Source organism: Cherax quadricarinatus, chromosome 72 (assembly GCF_038502225.1).
Source record: "Cherax quadricarinatus isolate ZL_2023a chromosome 72, ASM3850222v1, whole genome shotgun sequence".
NCBI classification, from domain to species: Eukaryota; Metazoa; Arthropoda; class Malacostraca; order Decapoda; family Parastacidae; genus Cherax; species Cherax quadricarinatus.
Window position 1 is genome coordinate 5,648,821 of NC_091363.1, and position 9,803 is coordinate 5,658,623.

At 44.5% G+C, this 9,803-nt stretch overlaps 1 protein-coding gene across 2 annotated transcripts in view; it reads right to left on the reverse strand.

Annotated features, from left to right (window-relative positions):
• LOC128705644 (uncharacterized) overlaps window positions 1–8,997 on the reverse strand; it is a 123,554-nt gene extending 114,557 nt beyond the window's left edge. For both annotated transcript variants that reach the window (XM_070100326.1, XM_070100321.1), the window contains exon 1: window positions 8,891–8,997. The gene's annotated coding sequence lies outside the window, so the exon portion shown is untranslated. The remainder of the gene's footprint in view (window positions 1–8,890) is intronic.
• Between the last annotated feature and the right edge of the window lie 806 nt (window positions 8,998–9,803).

Here is a 9,803-nt window from a genome sequence, read left to right on the forward strand (position 1 = left end):
GTTTACTTGGTGTTCACTCGTGTAGACAGTGACTGGTTCACTTGGTGTTCACTCGTGTAGACAGTGACTGGTTTACTTGTTCACTCGTGTAGACAGTGACTGGTTCACTTAGTCTTCACTCGTGTAGACAGTGACTGGTTCACTTAGTGTTCACTCGTGAAGACAGTGATGTGGTGTTACTCCGTCTAGTTCCCAGCTTCACTGTTCACATCGTATTGCCTTTCTCGCATTACCAAATTCAGGAGTAAATACTTTAAAAGAAGAATACAAATGAAGTCACTTTTGTAGGTGAAGGTTAAATCAAAGGCTCAGCTGGTGCAGAGTTATGCCAGGTATCAGCCACCTGCAAGGAGATTACCTCCGAGATTAACTTCACAAAAAGAGACCTTCACTGCTTGCTCGGTGCATTCTGGTGTACATGAAGACGGGTCAGCAGGATGCTCAAGATCATCTCCAAGGCCACCTGCTTGGGATTAACTAGGCTCGCAGGGGATTATTATTATTACAAGGAAAACTAAGCGCTAAACCGACAAGTCATGCAGCGACTGGGGTTCTTAACCGGTGGTATGGGTACCAAATAATGGGGTATGGGACTCTATCTGAACACTTAAAAAAAAAAGTTGTTAGAATAAATTATTACCTGTTCCGTTCCTAGCTATTCCAATGTTCAGTAAAAAGAAGCTACTGATATCTTTTGAAGTCATACTGGTACCTAATGGGACTAGTGGTGATAATGATGATTTCGACAGTGGCGAAGTATGGTGACATATTGGGCAATCTACTGGGGGATCTGTAATCGTAAAAATGTTAGTAACCCTGAACCAGAGCATCACAGGCAAGATCTAAACTCTGCTATATGTACACTGAGTCGAAGGGTTGTTAGGAAATGATTTACAAAAGGATGTAGTACGTATTTCAGCCATTGAAAATTTGATAAATTATGTGATGAGCAAAATATTGAAGACGGACGCCACAAGCATAACTCTGCTCCTGTTGCTACTCAGATGTAATTATAATAGGTAATTAACACTGAAATGCGCTTCAAGGTAACGTCACTTAATTTGCTTTTGATTACAAAGTTTGCTCCTCCCCTGTGTAGTTTCTTCAATACATGTTCCTTATTTTAATAGGCCATGATATTTTTTTTTTTCGCCGCTATTCATTGCCGGCAATGTGGCAGGAGTGGAGAGTGGGAAGAGAGCCTTTGCTATATTACCTTTGCCTCAACCATCTAGACAGAAGTAAAGGTTGCCGGACTGCAGTTAGTCGTCTGTACATATGTTTACCTGGAGAGAGTTCCGGGGGTCAACGCCCCCGCGGCCCGGTCTGAGACCAGGCCTCCTGGTGGATCAGAGCCTGATCAACCAGGCTGTTGCTGCTGGCTGCACGCAAACCAACATACGAGCTACAGCCCGGCTGATCCGGAACTGACTTTAGGTGCTTGTCCAGTGCCAGCTTGAAGACTGCCAGGGGTCTGTTGGTAATCCCCCTTATGTGTGCTGGGAGGCAGTTGAACAGTCTCGGGCCCCTGACACTTATTGTATGGTCTCTTAACGTGCTAGTGACACCCCTGCTTTTCATTGGGGGGATGGTGCATCGTCTGCCAAGTCTTTTGCTTTCGTAGTGAGTGATTTTCGTGTGCAAGTTCGGTACTAGTCCCTCTAGGATTTTCCAGGTGTATATAATCATGTATCTCTCCCTCCTGCGTTCCAGGGAATACAGGTTTAGGAACCTCAAGCGCTCCCAATAATTGAGGTGTTTTATCTCCGTTATGCGCGCCGTGAAAGTTCTCTGTACATTTTCTAGGTCGGCAATTTCACCTGCCTTGAAAGGTGCTGTTAGTGTGCAGCAATATTCCAGCCTAGATAGAACAAGTGACCTGAAGAGTGTCATCATGGGCTTGGCCTCCCTAGTTTTGAAGGTTCTCATTATCCATCCTGTCATTTTTCTAGCAGATGCGATTGATACAATGTTATGGTCCTTGAAGGTGAGATCCTCCGACATGATCACTCCCAGGTCTTTGACGTTGGTGTTTCGCTCTATTTTGTGGCCAGAATTTGTTTTGTACTCTGATGAAGATTTAATTTCCTCATGTTTACCATATCTGAGTAATTGAAATTTCTCATCGTTGAACTTCATATTGTTTTCTGCAGCCCACTGAAAGATTTGGTTGATGTCTGCCTGGAGCTTTGCAGTGTCTGCAATGGAAGACACTGTCATGCAGATTCGGGTGTCATCTGCAAAGGAAGACACGGTGCTGTGGCTGACATCCTTGTCTATGTCGGATATAAGGATGAGGAACAAGATGGGAGCGAGTACTGTGCCTTGTGGAACAGAGCTTTTCACCGTAGCTGCCTCGGACTTTACTCTGTTGACTACTCTCTGTGTTCTGTTAGTGAGGAAATTATAGATCCATCGACCGACTTTTCCTGTTATTCCTTTAGCACGCATTTTGTGCGCTATTACGCCATGGTCACACTTGTCGAAGGCTTTTGCAAAGTCTGTATATATTACATCTGCATTCTTTTTGTCTTCTAGTGCATTTAGGACCTTGTCGTAGTGGTCCAATAGTTGAGACAGACAGGAGCGACCTGTTCTAAACCCATGTTGCCCTGGGTTGTGTAACTGATGGGTTTCTAGATGCGTGGTGATCTTGCTTCTTAGGACCCTTTCAAAGATTTTTATGATATGGGATGTTAGTGCTATTGGTCTGTAGTTCTTTGCTGTTGCTTTACTGCCCCCTTTGTGGAGTGGGGCTATGTCTGTTGTTTTTAGTAACTGTGGGACGACTCCCGTGTCCATGCTCCCTCTCCATAGGATGGAAAAGGCTCGTGATAGGGGCTTCTTGCAGTTCTTGATGAACACAGAGTTCCATGAGTCTGGCCCTGGGGCAGAGTGCATGGGCATGTCATTTATCGCCTGTTCGAAGTCATTTGGCGTCAGGATAACATCGGATAGGCTTGTGTTAATCAAATTTTGTGGCTCTCTCATAAAAAATTCATTTTGATCTTCGACTCTCAGTCTGGTTAGCGGCTTGCTAAAAACTGAGTCATATTGTAACTTGAGTAGCTCACTCATTTCCTTGCTGTCATCTGTGTAGGACCCATCTTGTTTAAGTAGGGGCCCAATACTGGACGTTGTTCTCGATTTTGATTTGGCATAGGAGAAGAAATACTTTGGGTTTCTTTCGATTTCATTTATGGCTTTTAGTTCTTCCCGCGATTCCTGACTCCTAAAGGATTCTTTTAGCTTAAGTTCGATGCTTGCTATTTCTCTGACCAGTGTCTCCCTACGCATTTCAGATATATTGACCTCTTTTAGCCGCTCTGTTATTCTTTTCCGTCGCCTGTAAAGGGAGCGCCTGTCTCTTTCTGTTTTACATCTACTCCTCCTTTTTCTTAGAGGAATAAGCCTTGTGCATACATCGAGTGCCACCGAGTTAATCTGTTCTAGGCATGAGTTGGGGTCTGTGTTGCTTAGTATATCTTCCCAGCTTATATCGGTTAGGACTTGGTTTACTTGGTCCCACTTTATGTTTTTGTTATTGAAGTTGAATTTGGTGAATGCTCCCTCGTGACTAATCTCATTATGTCGGTCTGGGGCTCCGCGCATACATGACTGAACCTCAATTATGTTGTGATATGAGTATATTGTTTTTGATATGGTGATATTTCTTATCAGATCATCATTGTTAGTGAAGATGAGGTCTAGTGTATTCTCCAGTCTGGTAGGCTCTATTATTTGCTGGTTTAAATTGAATTTTGTGCAGAGATTTAAAAGCTCGCGTGAGTGTGAGTTTTCATCAGAGCTGCCTCCTGGTGTTATTACTGCAACAATATTATTTGCTATATTCCTCCATTTTAGGTGCCTTAAGTTGAAATCCCCCAGGAGCAAGATGTTGGGTGCAGGAGCTGGAAGGTTTTCCAGACAGTGGTCAATTTTTAACAGCTGTTCCTGGAATTGCTGGGATGTTGCATCCGGAGGCTTGTAGACTATCACAATGACTAGGTTTTGGTTCTCGACCTTTACTGCTAAAACTTCCACTACATCATTTGAGGCATTTAGCAGTTCTGTGCAAACAAGTGACTCTGCAATGTACAGGCCAACCCCCCCCCCCTTTTGCCTGTTCACTCTGTCACATCTGTATAGGTTGTAACCTGGGATCCATATTTCGTTGTCCAAGTGATCCTTTATGTGGGTCTCAGTAAAAGCCGCGAACATTGCCTTTGCCTCTGCAAGCAGTCCACGGATGAAAGGTATTTTGTTGTTTGTTGCTGGCTTTAGACCCTGTATATTTGCAAAGAAGAATGTTATCGGACTGGTGGTATTGTTGGTACTGGGGGGGGATTTTTTTTCCGGCATTAGTATCTGTATCTGTTGGTTTGGAGTGGAGGCCATCGACTGTGGTTCCACTCCAGGAATGACTGGATTTGGTGTACGATTTCTGCCATTTCCTGCCAGTTTTTTTTCCTTCCTGGCACTAAAAAACCTCTCCCTCTTGAGTGGCTGTGGCTACCCAGGTTTTCCCATGGCCTGGATGTTTTGTATCTTTTTGTCCCCTTTAGATGGTATGCCTGGCAATTTAAGTTATAGCACAGTCTTTCCTGTACTGAAGAGGTACACAGTTCAGGGTGAAAAAGCTTACAGGAAGGGAGTTTGCATTTTCCTGTTGTCATATGGGCATGGCATTTCCTAGGGTGGTCATAGTTGCACGTCCCATCTGTTTTTCCAGATTTCCCATGCCAGCAGATACCGAGTGCATAGTATGTGCACAGGCTTGGTTTCCGTTTGCCTTGGGTTTCTGTGACTGTATTCCCTGTTGGTGCATGTTTCCCTGTCTTACTTCTATCCTCCCTAGCACCAACAATGGAGCTCCCACCAGTTGTTTTTGGTAATATATCCTCACTATTGCTAGTGGACTATGTAGACAAATGTGATAAATGGTTTGAAAACCGACAAGTTGAAGATTGAGACACTTATGCAACATATTGGGAATCTTTATTAAGGAAATGTTTCGCCACACAATGGCTTCTTCAGTCCAATACAAATCAGAGAGGGGTAAGGAGAGGAGGAGTTTGAGGTAATCAGTCCCTCAGCCTGCTGTACTTTCTACAAGTGATGGACTGAACACATCGATTCCAGGCTGAGGGACTGATTACCTCAAACTCCTCCTCTCCTTACCCCTCTCTGATTTATATTGAACTGAAGAAGCCACTGTGTGGCGAAACGTTTCCTTAATAAAGATTCCCAATATGTTGCATAAGTGTCTCAATCTTCATATGTAGACAACTCAGTGCCAACCGTATTTCTCTCTCACACACAAGAGGCACTTATATTAAAGGTCCCACTCACTAGAGTAGATTGGCACCCCCCCCCCTACCCCGTCCCACACTGAATGCCGTCATAGCATGGAGCTTTAAATCGCGCATTCACACTCCAACGGTCCCGTCCTCCAAATAAGAAGTATGCTTTCGAACACCTTAAATTCTACACAGCGTGAGGGAAACAATACTCGAGTATTATTATATTTTTTTTTGGTAAATTAGGTTAGTCAAACTAGCAATGTTCCTTCACACAAATTCTTAACACTATAGGCAATAGCGGGCAGAATAAGCTGTAAGATGTAAATACCGTATAATACTATAATATTATCAATTCAAGAAAACTTAAATCAAAATTAATTAATAGCAAAAGTTATTTGGGAATATTATATCAGATCGTCATCTCTAGAACGAGCTGTATAGCCCTTGTGGCTTAGCGCTTCTTTTTGATTATAATAATAATAATCTCTAGAACGATATTTATAAAGATATTTAGTTATTATTTGAGGGGGGAGGGGTGTTGTTAGGGTGACAGGTGGGCATGCAGGCGCCATAAGTACTTCAAACACCAAGGAGGTTGGAGGCTAACCCTCAGAACCTTAGCATATTTAAAACCCGTAAACGGTCCAAGCAGATCTACGTTCACATGTGTAGTTCTACAAAAGTAGATCTACGTTTTTTTTACATATATTTTCAAATATAACAAAAAAAGTAGATCAAAGTTTTTTATACATTTTCAAATGTAAAAAAACAAAAAGATCTACTTTTTTACATACTTTCAAATGCTGAAAAAACGTATATATACGTTTGGACCGTTTACGGGTTAATAAGTGAGCTTGAAGATCTTCCTCCCCAGCTCATCAAAATATTTAGGACGCCTGAACAACCAGAAAAGCAAATGCAGCCAGTGGAAGCCCTTCAACAAGGTACCAGATGTATTCCGGACTCTGTGGCCTCTACAAGCGTCCACACATTTAATTGCTTTTGACAATATTCTGTGATAGTTACATAGTGGGAGCATATTCCCTCATACAGGATGGGGCTCATATAATACTGCAATCTGTTAGCCTGAAGTGGGAGACCTCAGTAGGAAAATGTAGGTTCAGCAGCTACGAGAGTCCTAGCAAGGATGGGGGAAGAAAGAAGAATGGGGAAGAATTGAAACGGGTTGAGCAGGTATGAGGAGAAGGGATAAATAAAGAAGTGTTAAAAACACAAATGTTATAAAAAAATCGTATCAGAATTAGTGCACTTTGTTAGCCCTTCAAGTAAGGAGTGAGTCACCTCCCATTACCCAGGTACTGCAAGACTATGACGGAAGTGAGTCACCTCCCATTACCCAGGTACTGCAAGACTATGACGGGAGTGAGTCACCTCCCATTACCCAGGTACTGCAAGACTATGACGGAAGTGAGTCACCTCCCATTACCCAGGTACTGCAAGACTATGACGGGAGTGAGTGTACTGCAAGACTATGACGGGAGTGAGTCACCTCCCATTACCCAGGTACTGCAAGCCTATGACGGGAGTGAGTCACCTCCCATTACCCAGGTACTGCAAGACTATGACGGGAGTGAGTCACCTCCCATTACCCAGGTACTGCGAGACTATGACGGGAGTGAGTCACCTCCCATTACCCAGGTACTGCAAGACTATGACGGGAGTGAGTCACCTCCCATTACCCAGGTACTGCAAGACTATGACGGGAGTGAGTCACCTCCCATTACCCAGGTACTGCAAGACTATGACGGGAGTGAGTCACCTCCCATTACCCAGGTACTGCAAGACTATGACGGTAGTGAGTCACCTCCCATTACCCAGGTACTGCAAGACTATGACGGGAGTGAGTCACCTCCCATTAGCCAGGTACTGCAAGACTATGACGGGAGTGAGTCACCTCCCATTACCCAGGTACTGCAAGACTATGACGGGAGTGAGTCACCTCCCATTACCCAGGTACTGCAAGCCTATGACGGGAGTGAGTCACCTCCCATTACCCAGGTACTGCAAGCCTATGACGGGAGTGAGTCACCTCCCATTACCCAGGTACTGCAAGACTATGACGGGAGTGAGTCACCTCCCATTACCCAGGTACTGCAAGACTATGACGGGAGTGAGTCACCTCCCATTACCCAGGTACTGCAAGACTATGACGAGAGTGAGTCACCTCCCATTACCCAGGTACTGCAAGACTATGACGAGAGTGAGTCACCTCCCATTACCCAGGTACTGCAAGACTATGACGGCTTAACCATTTCTTGATGAATACAATAATAATAAGACAATTTGTTAATTTTAAGATACTTAAAAAGTGATGTAAGGTGTGCCACTAGTACACTTTGACAGTGGTTGAACTGAAGAAAATTTATATTCAGGTTCAATACACAAATTTAGATTTTTACAATAGTCATATATAGTAACTTTTGTGATTCATTGCCGCTAGGGGTCCTTGTGTTACATGAGCATATCAGTTATACAATTATTAACAATAAACACACTGGAAAATTAATATTAATTGCATGAAACGATATAAAACGAATATACTAAACAAAAAAAAAACTATATTCATAGAAAATTGCCCTTTCTGGTGTCCACATTTCAGGGGAGGGGGGGGGCGGTGAAGAACTCTTGATTAATGAAATGGAACTACCACCTAACACCCCTCAAGGAAGGTTCCTTGATGTTGGTGAGGGGCTCTTGATTTAGGGAATTGGATCTATGCTCCAGTTCCCCAAATTAAGCCTGAATGCCTTCCACATACCCCCCCAGGCGCTGTATAATCCTCCGGGTTTAGCGCTTCCCCCTTGATTGTAATAATAATAATACCACCTAACTTTTACTGGACCAAATCCGACTACCTCCCATTCCCCAGGCGCTGTATGATCCCTACAGTAATAAGATACAGGTGTCCAGCTGCAACATGGATTTTTCACTTTGTAAAAATATACAGACTTAGAGCTGCACAACACCTAGCTAGGTACTACCAGACCTGAGAGCTGCACGACACCTAGCTAGGTACTACCAGACCTGAGAGCTGCACAACACCTAGCTAGGTACTACCAGATCTGAGAGCTGCACAACACCTAGCTAGGTACTACCAGACCTGAGAGCTGCACAACACCTAGCTGGGTACTACCAGACCTGAAAGTTGAACAACACCTAGGTTCTCTACACATATGCTGCTATGTATGATAATTCTATGTAACTGGATTTGTGTATACCTGAATAAACTTACTTACTACCAGACCTGTGAGCTGCACAACAACTAGGCAGTACCAGACCTGAAAACTGAACGACACCTAGGTAATGCCAGACCTGAGAACTGCACAACACCTAGGTAATACCAGACCTGAGAACTGCACAACACCTAAGTAATACCAGACCTGAGAGCTGCACAACACCTAGGTAATACCAAACCTGTGGGGTGACTACCATAGTCATAGTGGAATGCTATGTCCTGTATACCATTTTCCTGAGTGTTTTGGCGCATGTTGGAGGGCAGGTAACGTGGAGTGGGCAATAGTGGGAAATGTGGAGTAGGTATAGGTGAGGAGTGGAGATGGGCGTACCTGGTAATGAGGGCGTGGGGGCGTGGTGTGGGCGAGGGAGGCAGGTGGACGAGCAACACAGCCTCCACTACTGATGGTAACTGGCCCGGCACTGAACTCTGCCTGGCATCGTGCCATCATGGCCATACCCGCTATTGCCTCTCCTCCCTCCCTCCCTCCCCACACCACAACACTACATCCCTCCCCAGACTACCATCCCCCCCAGACAACTTCCCTCCCTCCCCAGAATACGTCCTTCCTTCCCCAGAATACGTCCCTCCTTGCCTCCCCAGACTACTTCCCTCCCTGCCTCCCCAGACTACTCCCCTCCCTGCCTCCCCAGACTACTTCCCTCCCCAAAATACGTCCCTCCCTCCCCAGACTACTTCCCTCCCTCCCCAAACTACCTCCTTTCCTCCCCAAACTACTCATCTCCCTCGTCTCAGGTTCCTTCCCTCCCTTCCTTTCTAGACTCCCTTCTTCCCCAAACACCCTCCCTCTTTTACTCCCAAGACTACTTCCCTTCCTCAGCATACTTCCTCCCTTCCAAGACTTCATTCCTCTCCAGGAACCTTCCCTCTCTCCCCACCCTCCAACCTCCTTTCCTCCTCGTACTCCAATGCTCATCATCCCTCTGACTCATTTTCTTCACCCTGTCTACCTATCACCTAATATATATATATATCTGCACTCTTCATCCCACCTTATACAATAAACATCCTTCGCCACCTTAACTTATTTATTCTGTTTCTTCATTCTCTCCCTCACTCATTTTTCATCATTTTTTTCTTAGCTTTATGATATTTATTAATCACTTGCTCCACTCCTTCCCTCCAGTTCCACCGTCCCTCCACGGATGGACGTCTCACATGATCTCATCGCCAGGTTTAAATACAATTTAAGTACAAGTAACACATTAAGTTCTGTATAATTA